Source organism: Octodon degus, unplaced genomic scaffold, assembly GCF_000260255.1.
Source record: "Octodon degus isolate 3935 unplaced genomic scaffold, OctDeg1.0 scaffold00305, whole genome shotgun sequence".
Classification (NCBI taxonomy): Eukaryota; Metazoa; Chordata; class Mammalia; order Rodentia; family Octodontidae; genus Octodon; species Octodon degus.
The window spans coordinates 826,375-837,305 of NW_004524881.1; the positions used below are offsets into that span (position 1 = coordinate 826,375).

General features: G+C 42.9%; 1 protein-coding gene across 3 annotated transcripts in view; it reads right to left on the reverse strand.

Annotated features, from left to right (window-relative positions):
• Shroom3 (shroom family member 3) overlaps positions 1–10,931 on the reverse strand; it is a 336,567-nt gene that overhangs the window by 145,224 nt on the left and 180,412 nt on the right. Inside the window, exon 1 of one of the 3 annotated variants that reach the window (XM_023707674.1) lies at positions 10,448–10,482. The exons of the other annotated variants lie outside the window; for them this stretch is intronic. The gene's annotated coding sequence lies outside the window, so the exon portion shown is untranslated. Of the gene's footprint in view, positions 1–10,447; positions 10,483–10,931 lie in introns of those variants that run through there. 3 annotated transcript variants of the gene reach the window in all.

The following is a 10,931-nucleotide window of genomic DNA, read 5'->3' on the forward strand; positions in this document are numbered from 1 at the left end:
ATATATATATATATATATATATATATCCTTCTGATATAATATCATTGCCCTATCTAGAAGGGAAATTTATACTTCTTAAACAAAAATGCAGAAATTCCCCCAGAAGTATTTAGAGTACACAAATAGGAACCTCTGAGGTTTGTGACAATAAGCAGGCAGAAGAGGGCAAGGTATTGGGATCAGAAAGGACTGTGCCTGAACTAAGTCTCTCTGGAGGAAAGTGCAGACATCTTTTCAGGGCTAGTCTCAGAAGTAAGATCTGGGGCTAGGGAGATAGTTCAGAGGCATAAGCACCTACCTGGCAAGCACAAGGAGCTGAGTTCAATCCTCAACCCTGCATGCCATGGTGTCTGGGCTGGGGTTCCCAGGTGTGCTGTCTCACCCTGGATGCAGGGATGGTGGCACAAGCCAGTAATCTCAGCACTGGGGAGGTTGAGACAGGAGGATCTCTGTGAGTCTGAGACCAGCCTACAGGCTACAAAAGTGAGCACAAAGCCAGCCCAAACTGCATAGCAAGACCCTGTCTCAAAAAAAAAAAGCAAAATCTACCTTATTCTACCTTGGATTTTCAGCCTGTGTTGATCAAACAGGCTTCTCTAGTCAATAATGTAGATACTGAGTGAAGAAGGTGGTAATTCCTAAAGCATCCCATAGAAACTACAGAAGCTGGGTCCAACAGACAGTGTGTGGACAGGGAAGTCTCCCTCAGTGAGGCCAGGCTGGAGCTCAGTGCCTCTCTCAGGGTGCCTGGCATGCTCTGCACACACTAGGTAAACAGAGCCCAAGGGCACTATGACCTTGAGCTCTTCTCACTGGAGAGCAAACAGAAAAGCACCAAGAATCTGCTCTGTGTACAGACAGAGATTTACTAGGCAAAAACTGCGAGTCTTCATTCGTTTCAAATGCCAGCATGCTCCACTGGCACCCAGAATACATTTTGAGCAATGACTTAATGTTGCTGCCATTTCCTTGACTTTGCTAAACTGATTGAGAAAAAAAGTCTCCCCTCTGCCCCTTCGCCTCTGCCATCACTCTAAGGAAAAAAAAAATCCCACATTCCCTGTAGAAATAACCAAAAGATGAGATCACTGGAATTCTACCAGTCCATCAAGCCCGAGAAAAAAGTCCCTCCTCTCCAAGTTAAATAATCAGAATAGAAGCACAGACTGAGCAGGAAGGGGTGGTCCTGGGGGACACGATGGACAAAGTCAACTGGCGCTGGAGAACTGAAACAAAAAGTGACTTTGAAAGAAATCATCTTAAGGACCTAGAGATACAGGTTGCACACCTGTAACCCCAGCAATGGGGAGGCTGAGGCAGGAGAATCACAAGTTCGAGGCGACACAGTGAATTCAAGGCCAGCTTCAACTACAAAGGAAGACCCTGTCTCAAAAAAACAAAACAAAAGATGTAGAGACAGATAGTGACAATACAACAGTGTGAGTATACTTAATGCCACTATACTGTACACTCAAAAATGGTTGAAATGGTCAGTTGTATGTTATGTATATTTTACTACAATATTCTTGGATTCAGGGAAAACCACTTGTAATTCTTCAGTTAAGTCCCTTCTCCACCCTACCACAGAGGAAAACAGGTTAAGGTTGATAAGGGCCTAACAGTTTCTCATTTAGACAAGACAAAGGCTACGGAATTTGGACCAAAGCAGTACCCACCTCACCAACTACCAGGGCCCCACACCAACCTTTCTCAGGTGGGACTGGCAAGCTTTCCCACTAGTAAGGCTCAGCCTCCAGGTCTCTCAAGCAATGGAGGTGGGAGATGAGCTGAGATGCGGCTTTGAGAGGAGCGAGCCTGGGGTCCCTCAGCAGGAGTGCCCATAGCAGGGTGAGGTGACTGCTGGTGGTACAGAAGCAAACCTCAAGAGTTAGGGGCAGGGCTGGTGAAATGGCTCAGTGGTCTAAAGCACCTACTTAGAACAAGCTTAGCAAAGCACAGGGACCGGGGTTCAATGCCCCAGCACCACATGCAAGCCAGCCTTGCCCCCTGGTGGGCTGAGCTGGCCACACACACGCACACACACACACACACACACACACACACACACATAAATAAATAAATAAAATTAAAAAAAAAAAAGTTAGGGGCAGAGTCCCAGGAGATCACTGTGCTGGAAAGAACACATATAGACGGACAAAACAGTCAGAGGACAGAGGTAAGGTCTGTGGCTGTTTGGGAAATATGCAAAAGTAGATGGTATAAAGGGAGACATGGTTATCTCTGTGTATGTGTGTCTTCTATCTTTGATGTTTGAAATCTTTGTCTTCAAGTGAGGAAAAAAAGCTTCCAGTGTTTTAAAAATGACTATCCACCACATTCAGAAGCTACTGCCGCCTTTTAGCCACGCAAAATTATCAGAAAATGAATAGCTGTGGTTTTGCTAAATAGATAAAACCTCTCCACAAAATGACGACGTTTATCTCATACCTTGATAGCACATCACTCAACAAGGCTGAAAAGTAAACATGCTTGGCGTGAGGGTGGCTGCCTGCAGCTGCAGATCCAGCCGGTCACAGTTAGGATCTCAGGTTCCATCCTCCAAGATGGGGAGCCTGGCACTGGCTCGACCGCCCTGGGCTGATGGCTGATGACTGAGTGGTGCGCCCTTGAGATTACAACCCCAGTGCCTGCCATCTGTGAAGGAAGATGGAGTCCTGTCCACCCTTGCTGCAGAAAATGCTTCTTCCTCCTTGCCTTGGGGATTCTTCAGAGCCCTCACCCTTCACTCTCCTCAAACTAAACAAAAATACAGCAAAATGGTTCCAGGTGGCAAGAGCTGCCTGTAACCGATTAGAAAATTAAGGGGAAATAAGATGTTTATAGATGATTGGTATTTACTGAAACAAAGTAAATGCATGCCACCTCTTCCATTGTTAATTCCAGTCAGAGCACACAGCCCTGTGAGTCCTGACAGGCGCAGGCTTGGTCTGTGTGGTGCTAGGAAGTGCTGATGTAGGCAGACGCAACGACTCGTCTGTTGCATTCTGATGGGCCAGTGAAGGGCAGTAAGCTCACACTATTGGGAGAGTAGGCTCCTAAAGAGAAACATGGTCAGAAACAGACTCTGGAACATTCTGCCTGGACTCTGAGGTACTAAGAAGCTAGAAAGATGATGATGTGGCTTCATGGGGCTGAAGGTGCCCTCCAGGAATCCTGTCTACTGCCTTATTCAATGGTCAAACTTGAGCAAATGTCAGAGCTGCACAAAGGCATTGTTAAAGCCCAGACTGCTGGGTCTTATCCTGGAGTTTCTTAATTTTTTTTTTCTTTCTGTATTTTAGGGAAGGGTCTACAGGGTGTTCAGGGTCTCACTACTAGATCAGACTCGTAGTGATCTGCCTATTTACAGCCTCCCAAGAGCTGGGATTACAGGTGCATGCCACCATGCCCAGTCTCAATTGCCATCTCAGCACGCCCTGGGGGCAGTGCTGGCACGGCAGGCCCTGGGGATTGAACGCCTGGCCCTTTTGCAGACCCTTTAATCTGCTGAGCTATTTAGCTGGCCCTAGAGTTTCTTAAATTATGACAAAATACAAATGAAATTTATCAGACCAGCGAGATAGCTCAGGGGACTAAAGCACTTGCTTAGGCAAACTTAGGCAAGCTGAGGGACAGCAGTTTGATCTTCGGCACTACATGCAGCGCCAGCGCCAGCCCCAGCCCAGCATGGACTGAGCCAGCCAGAATCCAGGCGAGGTGTGCACGCTTGTAATCCCAGCGCTGGGGAAGCTGAAAACAGGAGGATCACAATGAGTCCGAGCTGCTTTAATCTGTTGAGATATCTTGCCAGGCCTTTCAACTTTTTTGATAATATGCTACACACTGAAAGCCAGCACTAGTGAACTCCCTGCCGGCTGTCTAAACACTATTAAAGAGTGTTGTTCGGAGGCAGTATGTTCATGTTGTAGTGAATCCGTCACTCAGCTCTTTTCATTTCCTGAAAGCTATTCTCCTTAAAGGCTGACTCTCCATTCCCCACTCCCTAGCTCCTGGCAATTGCCAGTCTACTTTCTGTCTCTATGAATTTTACTACTTTGAGTGCTTCAGGTAAATGAAATCATACTACATTTGGACTTTTTGGTTTGTTTGTTTGCTTGTTGTCATTTAAATTGTAGTGTTATTTTGGAGACATGGTTTCACTATGTGATTCAGGCTGGCCTTGAACTCTCCTAGATCCTCCTGCCTCAGTCTCCTTAGTGATGAGATTACAGACTTGCCCTTTTTTTTTTTTTAATGCTATTTTGTTCTCATTGAGCCCTATGAGTTCTTTATGGATTTTAGATATTCTCACATCAAACATATGGTTTATAAATATTTTCTCCTACAGTCCTAAATTTTTACATTTAGGCCCTGAGAACATTTTTACATTTTTAGCAAGTCCCCAAGGGGTGCTACTGGTCAAGGACCAAGCTTAGAGAATGACTGCTTTACCTGTTGATAGTGTGAAAAACTTCATTATTCATCTATAGTGCTGGAGATCAAATAAGACCTCATGCACACTAGACAAGCACTCTCCCCCGAACTCTGCCCACTCAGTATGCTCACATTAACTCACTTGATTCTCACATCATCTTCCTGTTTACCAAAGAGGAAATGGATCCTCTGAGAGGTGAGCTACCTTGCACAGGGTTATTCCACTGTCTGGTACAGTGAGTCCCCTCACCACAGGTCTTACTGGCACTGTACCTCACCATACTATCCCAGGCCAATAAATCTGATGAGTTTCCCAGAACACAGAATCTAATGACCAGGGATACCCACCAAGCTTTGCATTTTCTTTTCTTTCTTTCTTTTTTTTTTGCAGAACTGGGGACTGAACTCAGGCCATTGCACTTGCCAAGCAAGTGCTTATTCTATTGAGCCATCTTCCCGGCCCCTCTTTTCTTTTTTTAATCAGAACTAAAATATTAGACCCTTTCCTTGGATGGTATACTCTGACTTTATAAGGATGAGTGGAAAGAATAAAAGAAACATACTCTAAGGCCATGAGGCCAGCAGTGGGAGGAGGGGCTGGGCCTGGACCTGGACCAGCACAGACTGACCTAAGGAGAAAGCTCAGTGTTTGCTTTGGCAGATGAGGCAATGCCCTCTCTCAAGGCCATCCATGTCTGGGCATCTCCTGACAGTAGTTCTGTGCTTCAGTTTCCACAGCTGCCCCCCAGGGGCCTTTTCCATGTCTGGAGGAGAAAGCAGCCAGAAGGGTACCAGGCTGGGCCAGTAAATGGGACTCAGTCCTTGAAGCCTTCCTAGGAGGGCACTGCATGGAGTGAGTAGCCAGAGAAGTCAGCGACCAGCATGTGACAACACAGGGCAGGCATCACTACCATGGCTGTACTTTAACCCAGACAAATGTCGGTGATATCCTGGCAAAACAGATCTGGGACTATCAGCGGTCTGCTGATAACTCATTTCCACGGATCGCTGAGGACTAGTGCTAACCCAGTAAACATCATATGTTTAAAGACCTACGGGTAAAAATAATTCCTAGTGAATTATTCAACTGAAGTTTATAACTCATGTCACTGATGCCCAAGCAGGGACTTATTCTGATGGAAAGCTGAAAGCTAGCTTTTTAGGCCTGCCTTGAAATTATCCTTTACAGGTATGAAAAAAATCGACTCCTTTCAGAGCCCAAGTATGATCTTGCAGAATCTGATGCTTTGTGTTAAACTTCACAGCTGCAGACTCAGAAATGGGGTGGTGCTGGTTATAAACTGAAAAATGTGGAGGTCCCTGGATGAAGACCTGGGCTTTATTTGTCTTCAGATATTGACATTCCCTAGAGCCAACACAACAAAAACAGAATTAAGATGCAAAGGAATTCAGGCCCTTTCTTTGCCATCCCAAGCCTGGGAATCTTTTCAAATTTAAATGAATATCTGTCAAAGTAATTAAGAGAAGATGCGAGGTTCTTGTTCTGTGCTCATTAGAGAACAACTTACTGGTCTTAAATTCCTCAGGGAGTGGGAGGGAATACTCTCTCCCCTCTTGCTTAAGACTCCTGCTTTGTTTATTTCCAGTTTGACCTGTTCACCTCCTAAACCCAGAAAGACCACAAAACATGCGCTGGATCACATTTTCATTCCATAAAACAAATGGATAAGATGAGATGTTGCAACTGATGCTCTTACATTGGGGAAATGACAGTTGCTTGACAGTGTTCCCACCACTTTTGCAGATTTTGACAGGGGAGCTTGGGAAACTGCTCTGAGAATAGATCTATGTGATAGACTGTGTCAGAGTCAGGGCAGAATGTAACATGCCAGAAGATACCTGTATGTTCCTATAGCACTTACTGAGCTCCTGCCATCTACTGCGTATAATGCTATATATGTAATTTAATGTACTATGCATGTACTGTAATTAATATTCCCAAAAGAGGATGTGGTGGCACACATCTGTAATCGCAGCACTCTGGGAGCAGAAGCAGGAAGATCACAAGTTCAGGCTCAGCGTGAACAACTCAGCAAGACCCTGCCTCAAAATAAAAAAACAAAATGGCTGGGGACATAGTTGAAAGTGAAAGCCCTGGTTTCAATCCTCTTTTAAAACAAACAAAAAACTCCAGTAACTGCAGACAGAGGTTTTCACCCCATTTTCTAGATAAGAAAACCAGAGTTCAAGAGAAAAGAAAGAGAGAACACCAGGGTTCAGGATGGTGAATTTGCATCATACTGGTAAGAAGCAAAGTTAGCTGTAGGAATAAAACATAGTAACAATATTTGTTTCAAATATATAATATTCAATCTGAAATAGTGCAGTGATTCCATGTCTGAAATTTTATTTTTGGAAAGAAATTTAACCACACCTGCTATTGAAAATAAGCACTGGGAAGAACTACATGAAAAAAATATGTGTGAATATATCAGTTGTTTTAATCTAAAAAAAAAAAAAAAAAAGGAAAATAAGCAATTTTTATCATCATGGAAAATTTTTCTTTGTAAAAAAATGTTAGAAATCATGAAATAAAACATGTTTAACATTTTAAAAAAGAAACTTAACCACAGTTACTAGAATTTCCACTAAATGGCACATTTGAGAACAAGGGTTTTTTTCCTTCTTTTTCTTTTGTCTCTACCCCCCTCCCCCTTTTCTGGTGCAAGGAATCAAATTCAGTGCCTTGTGCTTGCCAGGCAGGCGCTGCACCACTAAGCTACATCCCTGGCCCTTTCTCCATCTACTTAGGAGCCCGCAGTGTTTCCCTTTATCTTTGCTTTGCTATGTATGGGATGTATTGCCACTGAAAAAATATTTTCTTGAAAATCTCCCTGAGGTTTGCCTTGTTGTTGCATGGTTCTCTCAATAATCTAGATAATTCTATTTGACCATTTCTTCATTTTTTGCCTCGTTTTGCTATCTGTGTCTTAAAGACTGTTGGCATTTCTGCTTGCCCAAGTTAGGGGAATTGGATATACCTGTTTGCTCTGTGACAGCTGGGATAGAGCTGAATGTGTAGCAGTACAATGCCTGTCAAATTCAAATCTAATTTAGGGTGTTATTTTTCTAACTTTTTTAGAATTCCTGTAAAGGAATAGTCGTTTCTCCCAATACCATGTAATAAAATGCTATGACAAGAGCACTCTTCTGGGCTGGATGTCACTGAATTGCTTCTTGGGTATATTTCAGCTCTTGATTTCTCCACTCATATTTTTAATTAAAGTTTACTCTGATGTTACCATCAAGGCCATTAACTCCACTACTGCACCCACACCATTGAAGTCATCATGAATGGGGCCAACTGGTCCTCCTACAACAAATCTTTTGGCACATCTCTCCTGCTGATGCTTTTATCACCATGGGGACGTACGTCTAGAGCCCACATTTGACTTGTATAAAAGGGTATTTAAATCCAGATCAGTTTAATGCTTACTAGCAACACTTTGTTTTGTTCAGCACTATATCAAAAGTACATCGACTCTGAAGAATCCAGTTCAGAAAAACACCACCCTTGAAGAATCCAGTTCAGAAAAACACATTTAATTGATTTTGACATTTTAGAGGCAAAATGTACTCAAGAGATCAACTAGTTCACATTTTTGGTTTTATAGATGAGTGAATCCTTAGCCTTTTATATCTGGGCAATTAGTTGTTTATAAGTTCAGCCCATACTCAGATGAATGTAATTCACAGACCTCTGATTGTGAGAGCAACATCACTTTTGTCTTAAACAACTTACAATTTCACTATATTCTTCTTTCCTATACTGCTTCATGTGTTTAAATTTCAAATATTTCAGACTTTAGCAATTATCAGCATCAATGCTTGAGAGCAACAATTTCTAGCACTTCTCAAGGCATTCTTTAGGTGGCTGGTTCTCATTTTAACAAGGAAATTCAGACTGTCAGGAGATCATTTCAATCAAGTACTTTGTTTACTGAAATGACACATAAGCAATTTAGATACCAAGCTTAATGCAGATAAGCTCAAAAGCAATAATGTGTCTTTGCTTAGGAGGACAAGAGAGATGTGTTTCTAGGAGACAAATTGAAAAGTCAAAGCTATAAAACCACCTCCACCTATTTGTGTACAGCATTTTGATTTTATCTTGTTTTAAAAGATAAATACAATAAATAGCACATGTCAGCAACTTGGCATAAATATATCCATAATATATTTAATAGCAGCATCCTTTGAAGCACAATTGTCTTATACCTCCAGCTATTACTCACATCAGCTAAATGGGCAGAAAACCTTCTGTTTCAGAGGCTATGGCTCTGTGCCCTGGGACTAAGCTGTAGCCGGGTAGCCCGCTGCTGGTCTTCATCCAGTATTCCTATGGTCACATTGCATACAAAGCAGGGGGTTTGCCCATAAATCCATAAATATGTGTCTTGCTAGTTCAACAGAAAGAGTTTCTAAAAGACCACTATTAGCTAGGAGTGGTGGTATAATCCCAGCACTCTGAGAACCTGAGGAAGGAGGATCACAAGTTCAAACCTAGCCTAGGTAACTTAGTGATTGAGCGGGACCCTGTCTCATAAATTTTAAAAGATGAGATGGGAACGTATCTCAGAAGGAAAGTCCTGGGTCCAGGTTTAATTTCCAGTATGGCTAAAAACAGATTTAAAAAGCATTGCTTTGGGGAATATTAGGTAATCAAAGTTAGATACCTTTAAACCACATTGGACTTGTGATGATGGCCCAACCATAATTCCCATGCTTAGAAAAAAATTGTTATTATTATTATTATTATTATTATTATTATTATTATTTGGTGCCAGGAATCAACTCAGGACCTCGCACTTGCCAGGCAGGGACTATGCTGCAGAGCTATATCCCCAGCCTGCTTAGAACAAATATAACAAAATAGAATGCAACCACGAAAATAATGATAATAAAGATCAATGAACTCTTTCTAAAAAACATTTTTTTTTCTTTTCTTTTTTTTTTTTTTGTGGAACCTGGGATTGAACTCAGGCTCTTGCGCTTGCCAGGGAAGTGCTTATTCCACTGAGCCATCTCCCCAGCCCCACTAAAAAACATTTCTAAAAAAAATATTTTATTTATTTATTTGGTACAGGGTCTCATTATGGGTAGTGATCCCCCATCTCAGCCTCCCCAGTGCTGGGATTATACGCCATAATTCTTGGGGTTCCCAGGCCAGCACAGCATGTTGTACTGGTCCTTGTGCTTGCCAGGCAGGTACTTAGATCACCGAGCTATCTTCCCAGCCCAAAACCAGTTAACTCTTGAGTATTTCCAGTGTGGTAGTTACACACACTATCATGTCCAACACTTGTAGTCACCCTGAGGAAATTGCTATGACTATTATCCTCATTTTGAAGAGAAGGAAACTGAAACACTGACAGGGAAGTAATCTATCCCAGGTTGAGTAGCCATGGAGTGTTGATGGCATGGCCAGAATTTGAACCAAGGCCAGTGGGCTCTAGGCACAACCTCCTGACTCCTTCGCTTATCTGTACAGCATGTTCACAGCAGCAGCGGTGGATGTGCAATCTTTTATAACAACTAAAAGTAATGTGCTTCCCTGCAGGCCAAGGAAGAGGGACCCAAACAACTGGTATAATGAGTAGAGAGGATTTACTCTTCATGCTGTGCAAAAAGCAACCCTGTGGTCAGTGCTGACACTGGTAATGAATCTCCACTGCGAATGATGGCAATATTTGTGTGTTAGTAGCAAAACTGTGAAGCTGAGCTTGTTTCCATGCCCTACCTGAGCATGTGCTAAAGGGTGGGACATGCTCCTCTAAATGTACCCCATCACACTAGTGAGGACTATGCTGAGTTAAAGGCAGTTGAGGTTCAAGGGAAGTTCTCTGCTTTTGCTTCATCAGCTTAATCTAAGCTCAAGTTGCCCTGTGAGCAAGATGCCCCACTCTCACCCCATACCAGGAACAGAAGAGCTGCTGTTGTCACCAGACACCAAGATGCATCTGCACCATAGATCTTCAAGCAGAGCCCTTATCTTTTGTTACAGCACCCAGAGAGTTCCACACTTCCTTCTCACTTGAGGCCAGAAAAAAAGGAAAAAATTACAATCTGGGGGTGTAGCTCAGCAGTAGAGCACTACTTGCCTACCATGTATGAGGCCCTAGGTTTGAGCCCCAGCACCACACACAAATACAAAAACACACACCCCCCAAAATTACCCCTCAACATTATTTTGAAGGTCTAATAGCTTTTTCAGAGTCATTTTGAAGTTTTTGGCTAGGTTAGCACCTAGCTCCAATCACTCCATTCTGCTTTGATCCTTCCCAGTCATGGCCTCCTATAAGCCATTTAACAAGCCCAAGCTCTTGTTCCTTATTCCTCAAAGGTAAATAAGTCCCTGACTTTATTTTTTTTTTTTTTAATTATTTATTTATTTATTTTGTGTGTGTGTGGCCAGCTCAGCCCACCAGGGGGCGGGGCTGGCTGGCATGTGGTTCTGGGGGATTGAACTGCGGTCC